Genomic DNA, 10,785 nt, shown 5'->3' on the forward strand with positions numbered 1-10,785 from the left:
TGGGGTCTGGGAAATGGGAGACGGTAGTACAATGAGTCTACAGATTGTTTGGGTTTCTCTATGACATGCAGCAACACTGGCAGAGAAGGCTGATAGCTTGTTAGCTCCAGGGTTGAGGTTTTGCCATCAAAGTATGGAAGAAAGCCAACAGGGCAACAATATTAGCAAAACAGAGGTTGAAGTAAAATGCAGCTGAGAGGGTATGATATGAGAGGGTATGACTGAAAAGAGAGAGAGAGAGAGAGAGATCAGTGGTCTGGGAGTCCGTAGTTTTGAAGTAGAAATAATGTCAATGATTGAGTACAAGCAGTAGAAAGGTAGAAGGTTGTGGGAGGTGACCTAGGGATGACAAGGTCCAGGTGGAGTGGACGTGGTGAGAAGCGAAAATTCAGGAATGGGGAGTTGAGTGTTACTGGGCATCCTCATGAGCCCAGAAGAAGCCCAGGATGAAAGCAGGGTTCAGATGGAAGAAAAGACTGTAACACATGCTGGTGTCATTAGTGAATGGGGAGAATGACTAAGAGAGTGTTAGATGAGGAAGAGCAAATGCAGCATGGAAATTACTAATCAGAGCCCTATGGGCCAACTCAGACCAATGGCCAGGTTTCATTTGGTTGTCACGGTGTTTTTTGTTTTTGGTTTACTACCTACCATTTAAAAAAAATCAGGAAAGTTCATATAAAAATCTAGATTCTTTGAAAGGCTGGTCTTAAAAACTATAAAGGTCTGGGAACACAGGGCTTATCTCCTTCCACTGTGAACTGTGGAGCAACTGTGCCCTTTTTGAGCACCACGGGGTCTCCAGCTCACCACTGACCCCCCTAGGGCTTGTGTCACTCATTTAAGAGGCAGACCTGCCCTTGTAATAGTTCACTGGAGACCCTTTGGAGAGCACTGGCAACGCCAGCGAGCTTGAGCCTAAAAGGGGCCAAGACTTCTATGTGAATCATTTGGGGAGTGAAGGTGGGGAGCAGGGATGGTGCCAACGCCAGCTGCTGATGCTGAGATGCAGCGGAATTAGCAGTGTCCCCTTGAGAAGGCTATAGAGAACACAGAACACTTGAGGGATAGGGAGTTCAGATGAAAACGTAGCGGGAGCAAAGTGGTCAAGGAAGAGTCTGAGGCTACAAATGAGTTTATTCATCATGGACATTCCAGAGGACAGACATAAAAGTGTTGATAGCAGCTGGGCCAGGCAAGGGGAAGCACAGGGTGATGACACAGGATTGGAAATCACCTGGGGAAACATATTTCAGATGTAAGCATCTAAAGAGAAGTCTCAAAAATGTCAAGCTAATTACTCTTTGGAGCAACCTGGTGGTTGGGTTGGAGTCACTGACCTGGACCCTGGGCACCCAAATTGCCTTGGCACAGAGACCTTTCTAGGACAGCTCAGGAATACCTAAGAATCACCCCAACACCAGGTCACTGGGAAGTGAGTCAGGGTAAATTTCGAATCCTCTTCCTCTGCTCTGTCCATGAGTCACAGAAGTTCAGTAGGAGGAATCTCAGTCAGATTTGACACTAGTTATCCCAAGCAAGAGCCCTTTTTGTAGCATTCTTACAACAACGAATTTAGTTGCCTTGGGGGCTGCAGAATGCCCTGATGACCAGGGCAGAGAGGAGCAGAAAGGGAAGATACCAAAAACATGCTGTGTCTATTTCAAAATTTCCCCTGAATTTGGTTCCAGATACAGGAGAAGAGAGTAGAAACTCTCTACCTTCTCCTCCCTCATTACATAGATTCCATCCCCATCACTCTAAAACTCTTAGCAATACATTTCCAACAAACTAGTATGTATTAAATAGACTATTGTGTGCAGGTTGAGAAAGCTGATCACCTTATTAAAGGACTATTTTGAAGTAAATTGGGTTCCAGGTTCTAAAAACCCAACGTGTAAACTCCAGCACACAGCTCATCAGTAGGGTGAAGGCTGCCTATATACTAAAACCAAATTTCTGAAAGCATATAAAAGTTTCAGCTTGTTTTGTTCAGGAACACCATCAATCAAGGCACCCTGGCTTCCACCTTCTGACAATAATGACCCATCCATCAAAGATGTTCATCTTTGTTCATCTTACAAATAGCTTCTTGCCCACCCCTCCCTGGAATCAGCCCAGGCTCCTCCTGCAGTCCTTTGGGAGATGTCAAGACCCTGTGGACATGGTGTGCCTGTGGTTTTCACTGCAGGCCTGAATCCCTAAGTAGGGGATTATTAGGGTAAAAGGTGTGAACTCAAGAATCAACAGGGCGATAATGCTGATCAGTGGGTCCCCTCATTCTGCAACATAGTGAAACATCCCATAGGCTCTCTGTACCCTTCCCCTCTCAATAGCTTGCTATACAATCTTCAACAAACTCAATGAGGTCTGTGATCTGGATACAGCTTTCCATTCAGATTTCCAACTGTAGATTTTCTTCCTCTTTTGCCTTTTTGCTGTTCTCCTCTTGTCAAAAAGGAGCAATAAAAGGAATTGGAAAACTCATACTTTCTTGTCTCGCTTCAGTATAAACAAGAAAATGTCTTATTAAAAAAAAAGAAGGTGGAGTGGTAGTGGGAGGGGGGAGAAAGGTGATATTTAATTTTATTGGGGAGAAGGAATCATTGCTGGAGAATGCCTGTGGCTAAATGAGACCATCAAACCAAGAGCAGAGCGGCAAACCGCATGCACAAATATGAAGTAATATCTTTCTACTCTGAGGGAAGCTGACACTCAATTTCAGAAGCTTCAGGCAAGCAGCCACAGCTACCTTCTTGGAACCATTTACAACTGCTTCTACTCCCTGCAGTGAAAGCTTAAAAATGCAAATGAAATGGGGCCATTTAAAGAAAAATATCCCTTCTAACTGTGCTCTGGGAAAGAAGAAAAAAAAAACCTACAGCTCAGAGGGCAATCTTAAAGTCAATGAAACTCAGCGGTGCTAGCTGATGCCTCATTCTGATGGATAATGTGTGCTCTACTTCCCTCTCCTGAGTTTAGAAGTATTTAAAGAAAAGAGTGGAATCATCCTGTTTAGGAGATTAATTTCTTTTCTGAAAAAAATGTCTGTTTTTGCTGTCACTTCTGGTTTGATGAAGGGTAAAACCAAAGCTTATTCTAAATGTTTGCTGCTGAAAATTACCAAAGGCATGTGTGTGGAAGGGAAGGATGATGGGAACAAAATTCTGAAGAGATCAAGTCCTGCCCCATCTCCTTAGGCAAATCCATGCTTATGTTATCCTGGAAGCCATTGTAAACGTATTCCTTCAGGGACACAGATTCTAATAATATGTCAAATATTTTTTGAACACTAAAAACCAAGGACTGAGCTTAGCACTTTACATGAATTATCTCACCTTCAAAATTCCCTCTCCCCAGCAAACACACTCATAGTAGGTCCCATTACTCTACCCGTTTTACAAATGAGACAAGTAAAGTTAGGCAGATCAAACAACTTGCTTACAGTGAAATAGCTGAAAAGTGGCCTGGCTGGAATTCCAGTTCAGATTGTCAGCTCCAGAGCCCAGAGCTCTGTGTGGTCCATAACATCCTCTCAAGGGATGTTCATTTTAATTCCACTCACTAAGCCTCACCAAATTAACATAATTCAGGAAATGATGTCTCACTTTCATTTTTTTTTTTTTTTTTTTTTTGTTTGAAATCTTTGCAAAACCACTGCATTGATGACACAATGTAGTCAGAGTTTGGTGAGCAGGCACTATAAACCTAAGGCTGAGGGAAAAAGTGTGGTTGGGGGCAGTTCACCAAACGACACGTGGCACTTCATCCCCTTCATGTGCTTAGGATATAATTGGAAGCCTGTCTCTGACAAGCCACTTAACTCAATAGAAGCACCTACACTGATTTGGAACCTAAATTTTTCTTGGTGCAGCTCAAGTCCATTTTCCCACTTTATGATGCGGTATTTGAGCCAAGCTACCAATCTCACCATTTTCTCTAATTCTTAGGTGAAGAGTGCAATCCGAATCTGACAACAGGTAGAGCAATAAGAACTCTCCTACACTGCTGGAGGCAATGAAAATTGATAGAATCATTAGAAAAATAGTTTGACATTATCTCAAAAATTCAGAGATGTGTATATTATGCAATCTAGAATTCCCAACCTTATGCATGAGCACCAGAAGTCATGCACATGAATGTTCCTAGCAGCAGCGTCTATTACAAACTTTTGACAAATGATCTATTGAAAATAAATTAATTACAGCTGCATGCATGTGTCAACATGGATGAATCTTATAAGCATAATGAGCTGCAGAAGAAAGTCACAAATGAAAACATACCACATGACATACATGACATTGAAAACAGACAGAACTATACTATGCTGTTTAGGGATGCATAATAGGTAGTAAAGCTATTTTGCAAAAAAAAAGAAAAAAGAACAGGTCATCACAAAAGTCTGAAGAGTGATCATCTCAAAGAGGAGGGAACGGAAGTGATGGGGTAAGGGCACCTGACAGGGTTGGGGACTTCTAAGATATTGGCAAATTCTCCATATTGAACCTGCATGGGGACTAGAAGGATATCCATTTTTAAAATATTTATTAAATTGTATATAGTAAAATGCATATTTGTTATATAACATGGTCTTTTGTATGTACAATATATTATATATGAATATACCCTTGCATATGTTAATACATATCAAGAAAGTATGCAGCCTTACTCAGTCTGAGTCACAGAGTGAGCCTCTGTTTTCATGTGGAGTTACAGATGTTCTGAAATCATTGGGATTGCTTCTTACCCTGAAGTGTTTCCTAGAACATGTCACCCTGAGACTGTCCAGTCCCGATTTCGATACTTACAGTTACATGAAACTCAATACCTCGCACATAAGCCCATTCCTTCTTCTTTGTTTAGGTTTATTCCATAGACAATGGAGCCCCGATTTGTTTTCCAACTGTGGTAAAATATATATAAAATTTACCATTTTAGCCATTTTTAAGTGTAAAGTTCAGTGGCAGTAAGTTCGTTCACATTACTGTGCTACCATCCATCTCTAGAGCATTTCATCTTCCCAACCTGAAACTCTATACCCATTAAATAACAGCTCCCCATTGTCCTCTCCCCAAGTCCCTGGCAACCACCATTCTTCTTTTTGTCTCTATGAATTTGACTACTCCAGCACTCATGTAAATGGAATCATTATGTTATTTGTCCTTTTGTGACTGGCTTATTTTACTTAGCGTAATATTTTCAAGGTTCATCTGCATTGTAGTATGTGTCAGAATTTCCTTTCTTTTGAAGGCTAAATAATATTCCTTTGCATATATATAACATATTTTGTTCATCCACTCATTTGTGGATGGATGGTTGGATTGCTATGACCTTTTGGCTATTGTGAATAATGCTGCTATAAACATGCATGTAAGCCCATTCCTTCTTGACTGTTAGTTCGTTTTTCCTTATACTCAATTAAAAATTTGCCACCTTGTAAATTCTGCCAGTTGGTCTTCATTCTACTACCATAACTTCTTGCAAGGCAAACCCTCTCCATTTTCCTTACAGGAAACCTCAAATATTGGAAGACAACCTTGACATTTTAGTTGTCTCTTCTTTAGCCCAGATATGACAGGTTCTTTTAGTCTTTCAATCATTCCTCATGTAACATATTTTCCAAGCCCTTCACCAACATAACATGATTCTCTGGACACAACTTAGATCATATTTGCTTTTAGGAAAATCACATGTCACTATTGTTTCATCTTTTGGTTATGGTCCAATAAAGAACCCTTTATGTAAAAAGCCTTTCCTTTTTCAATATTAGCATCTGCAAAACCAGCTTTCCCTATTCTATCACTGTGCAGTTGATTTTTTTGAGCATTAGTGCAGTAGATTAACATTTATATGTGTTAAGTCTCATCTTCTTGAATCTGATCCAGACTTCCAGTCTATAGAGATTACTTTTAATGTTTTCCCCATCACTCTATTTCATACAAAAAATTGGAAATCATATTTGTTACTGTGTTCCTTCAAATTATTGATTTATATATTAAAGATCACATAGTTATAGCAAAAGTAAGCCTTACCAGCCTCTCCTTCCAGGTTATCAGCACTCTTTAAATACCTATATTCAACCAACTGGAAATCCACTTAACTTCAATATTGCCTAATTCAGCTATCATAGTCTTATCCACTAGAATATCATAGAATACCATGTCAAACATGTTATAGAAATAGAGATATTCTAGGTTTATGGACCTTCACAGATTTGCCAATGTAGTCAGTCCATAATGGGTCAGTTTATGGTAGCAGTATCCATACTGGTTGCTAGAGGTCACCTCATTCTTTTCTAAGCATGCATAAAGCATGAGTTTAATGTACTGTTGAAGAATTCTATCAGATCCAAGGCCAAGTTTTGTTAGAGGTGGCTTCTGAAACTCCTTTTTCCCTCTTTTTGAAAATTAGAAGCATAGTTTTCTGTTTCTAGTATTCTGGGAAATTTTCCATTCTTCGTGATGTGGAAAACAAGAGTTTTGAGATTTCATCTACAAATGTCTTTATTATATGAGATCTAGCCACCTGAACATGAAGACTGTGATCTGATTCAGAATGACTACATATTAATATCTCCCCACCCACCCTTAACTTATAGATTCTAACTTCTCTAATTTGACCTCCTCCTCCTCCTCTTCCTCCTCCTCCTCCTCCTTCTTCTTCGTCTTCGTCTTCGTCTTCTTCTTCTTTAAGATGGAGTCTCACTCTGTCACCCAGGCTGGAGTGTAGTGGTGCAGTCTCGGCTCACTGCAACCTCTGCCTCCTGGGTTCAAGCAATTCTCCTGCTTCAGCCTCTCAAGTAGCTGGGACGCCTGGCTAATTTTTGTGTTTTTAGTAGAGGCAGGGTTTCATCATGTTGTCCAGGCTGGTCTCGAACTCCTGACCTCAGGTGATCCGCCTGTTTCGCCTCCCAAAGTGCTGGGATTACAGGAGTAAGTCACGGCGCCTGGCCTCCCTATTCTTGAAAGAGATTGAACTTCAACTCCCACTGAGCTTTCATCTTCTCTCATTTATTTGTTAACTTGGCAATTTCCTCAAAGAGTTGGTCCATCCATTCTTGATCATTTTCATTGTTTTTCTTGTACATTTAAGCCATTTTGTTGGTTGAGAGATTTGCGATCCACAATAGAAAAGAAGGAGATGACAGATAACCAGGCACCAAACTGACACCAGGTTTTGGTTGCTTCTTCCACTATATAATGGAGAAGGTCTCTTTACTCTAGCTATGCAACTACTGTTAACATTGGCATACGGGAATGGAAGAAACCGAATCACATCAAAGATATGTCAGAGGTATGTGAACCAGAGCAACTCCATCTTGAATATGAGCTGGATAAAATAAGACTGACACCACACCGGGCTGCATTCCCAGATGGTTAAGGCATTCTGAGTCATAGGATGAGACAGGAGTCCACACAAGATACAGGTCATAAAGACCTTGCTGATAAAACAGGTTGCAGTAAAGAAGCTGGCTAAAATCCACCAAAACTAACATGGGTGACCTCTGTTGTCTTCACTGCTACACTCCCACCAGCACCATAACAGTTTACCAATGCCATGGCAACATCAGGAAGTTACCCTATATGGTCTAAAAGAGGGAGGCATGAATAATCCACCCCTAGTTTAGCATATAATCAAGAAATAACTGTAAAAATGGGCAACCAGCAACCTTTGGGTCTGCTCTATGGAGTAGCGATTCTTTTATTACTTTACTGTCCTAATAAACTTGCTTTCACTTTACTCTATGGACCTGCTCTGCATTCTTTCTTGCACAACATCCAAGAACCCTCTTTTGGGGTCTGCATCAGGACCTCTTTCCTGTAACAGATAGACATGGACATCAGCCCCACTCATTGCCACTTTATTGACCTGGGGAATATCAGGGCTCAGTATCCTCATATCTCAAATGAAGAACTGAATTCAATCTTTCAAACTGAGGCAATACTGACACTTTGCACAGGGAAATTCTCTGCTGTGTGGAACTATATCACATTCCATAGATTGTTTGGCATCCATGATTTGGGGACATTGAATGCAATTGTGCTCCTTGGTCACTGTCACTGTGAAAATTCCAAACAACCATATACATATCGAAATATCCCTGGTTGAGACCCACTGGTATGATCTCTAATGTCCCTTTCAGTTCTGAATTTCTGGACCTATCATTTTTTGCAGACAGATGCTTTGAAGTTTTCAATCATTAATAACTTTATGTTAAGTTTTAGTCAATAACATATTACATTATTGGAAGTCATTTTCTGGATGAAATAGAGGTGGTCTGTTCAATTACAGCACACATGCAACATTTTAATCCAATTTTTCAAAATTAGCAGGAGTAACTAATTACAAATCTAGACATTAAGAAAAACTGGTACACAATTAATCATTTAAGACAATCAAATGAAGAGCCTAGATGAATTTTAAAATGGTGACAAATTCTTATTACAACATCACAATAAAGAAAAGCAAGCTGCTAAATCTATGTATTTTTCCTTTGTTTTTAAAAAGTGAAAGCCTAACCAGTTTCTTATTCTCTACTGTAACTTGAAATTCTTCTGCAGATCAAAAGAATTTCCCCAAATACAAGAGAATTATCTTTCTGCTCGGAACTGTATATTTGCCTTCTCTCAGAGCAAATAATTTAGTCCATCAACACTGTGCCTTCCAAGGAGGCTTATTTTTTATCCTTCCCCTTTGCAATATTTCCCTGTCCCCACTCTAGTAGCACACACACCAGCCCCTTCCATTATCCCTACCACAACTGCCAGTGGCACCACCAACACTACCACTACCCAAGGAGAGCCAGAACGATGACTGGCTTGCTTCCCCTCAGCAGAAATGGGTATGACTACTCAAATGCAATACAGGGGTCTTTACAGACAACATGCTCAGAAAATGTTTTCCTAGCAGAGCAGAAGGCCACCCCCTACCTCCCACCACAAATATCTGGCCCTTTTCAAGGCTTTCTGAGCAAGTCCAGACAGACAGAAAAGGGTTGTGAAACTGAAGATACCTCTTCATTTTTTTTCTTGGTAGGAGAGTGAAAAATGGGGAAGGAATAATTTTACAATAATGAGTTCTGTCGGGCTTCTTTTCCCTTTCCAACACTTCTAGGATCCAGCATCAGCAAAACATGTTATGTCACGCTCTGGTGAGGAGACAAAAAGAGAAAGAATTCAAACTGCAATGGGTGAGGCTTTAAGATGCTTGGCCTCTCTTATTGCTATTTATTTCCTTTCTCACTGGTTTTGGGAAAAAGGAAAAAAAAATGGCAAATGGCAAAGGATTTGGGGGCTACACCAAAAGAAAGTGAAGGAGCAGAGTATGTGAGAAACTGAGATTTATGTACTTGAAGCAATTGGAAGTTGAGCCCAAACCTCAAATCCATTTTTGTTTTTCTGCTAATTATCTGGCATAGAGAGCCAGCCCTGGGGCAGCTGCTTCCTAGCAAATGGATCCAGGTCTCCAGTCTGGATTGGGACCAGACTTTGGACAAAGGCTGTGAAATTTTCATAGCTTCTTTTGCCATATACAGAAAAAATGGGACTAGCTACTCTTCCTTCAGGACAGAGCCAACGAATACAGGTTCCTACTGTAGCTGCTGGGATCCTGGTTAGATATGAAGTTACTGGCAGTGCATCCTGCAACAAAAGGATGTTGTGAAACATCTCATCCAGAAGTCTGAATATCTGAAGAGTTTCTCATCTCTCTCCTCTGTCTTTTCTGACCCTTTCAGGAGGCGATAGAGTTGCTAACAGCTGCATTCTTCTTTCCTTCCTTTCTTCATTTCTTAATTTAGCAAACATTTATTCAGCATCTATTGTGTCACTTTTTAAACTTGAAACTTGGAAGAAGAGAAGGGAAACCAGTAAAAGTCTTTGATTCTAATCCAGGTGATTGATATCCATGGTTTACACTAAGGTAGCAGTAATGGGAATGGGCAGAAATGGTTAGATTCAAGGCATATTAAGGTGGTAGAGCTGACAAATTTGGGTGACAAATAGCAATATGGAGGGTAAGGAGGAAGAGAAAAACCAGGGTTGACTCCTAAATTTCTGGTTTGATCCACTGAGTAAAAGATGACGTCATTTGCAAAGAAAATGAACACAGGAGTGTGTGAGAGAGCAAGTTTGGGAGAAAATACAATGAATTCCATGTTAGGCAGGTTGAGGTTGAACTCCACTTGAAATATCCAAGTGGAGATGTGGACGAGGAATCTGGAGAAATGGATCTTGTGCGTAGGACAAGGATCTGAGCTAAAGATATGAATTTGGGAAGAACTGAATTCAGGCAATTTGTCAATGGGAAAGAAAGGAAGGGTTGGCGAAGTTATGTGTATCTTTCCTGCCCCTAAAGGGAGAACAAGATGCAAATGAAAATCCCACAGTGCTTGGAATTGATCACTAGTATGGATTCCTAAGAAAGATGCTGAATTAGTGGGAAAATCTCATTAATTTACCAAAGGCAGATTTGCTTGGCCCAGAGAGCCAGCATCTTCCAGTGGCAGGCAGACAGAGCCCTGTGCAGATCCAGTTGCACAGAGCCGCCCTTTCCACCCTGCCACGCCTGGCCAAAAATGGCATGACCTTTCAAAGAGGGACCTTTTCCCAGCACATGGTAAAGAAGGCTTAAAAAGAAAAGCTCCCTAGACTCACCTGAATAGCATCGCCAAACCTTTCCCAGGATGACTTCACAGGGTGAAATTTAGCAGCAGATCCAATGCTTCTAAAAATTATTTTTCAAGAGAAGTTAACCTGTTCCACTCCAACAGCATTCATATCTTCC

Source organism: Piliocolobus tephrosceles, chromosome 1 (assembly GCF_002776525.5).
Source record: "Piliocolobus tephrosceles isolate RC106 chromosome 1, ASM277652v3, whole genome shotgun sequence".
Taxonomy (NCBI): domain Eukaryota; kingdom Metazoa; phylum Chordata; class Mammalia; order Primates; family Cercopithecidae; genus Piliocolobus; species Piliocolobus tephrosceles.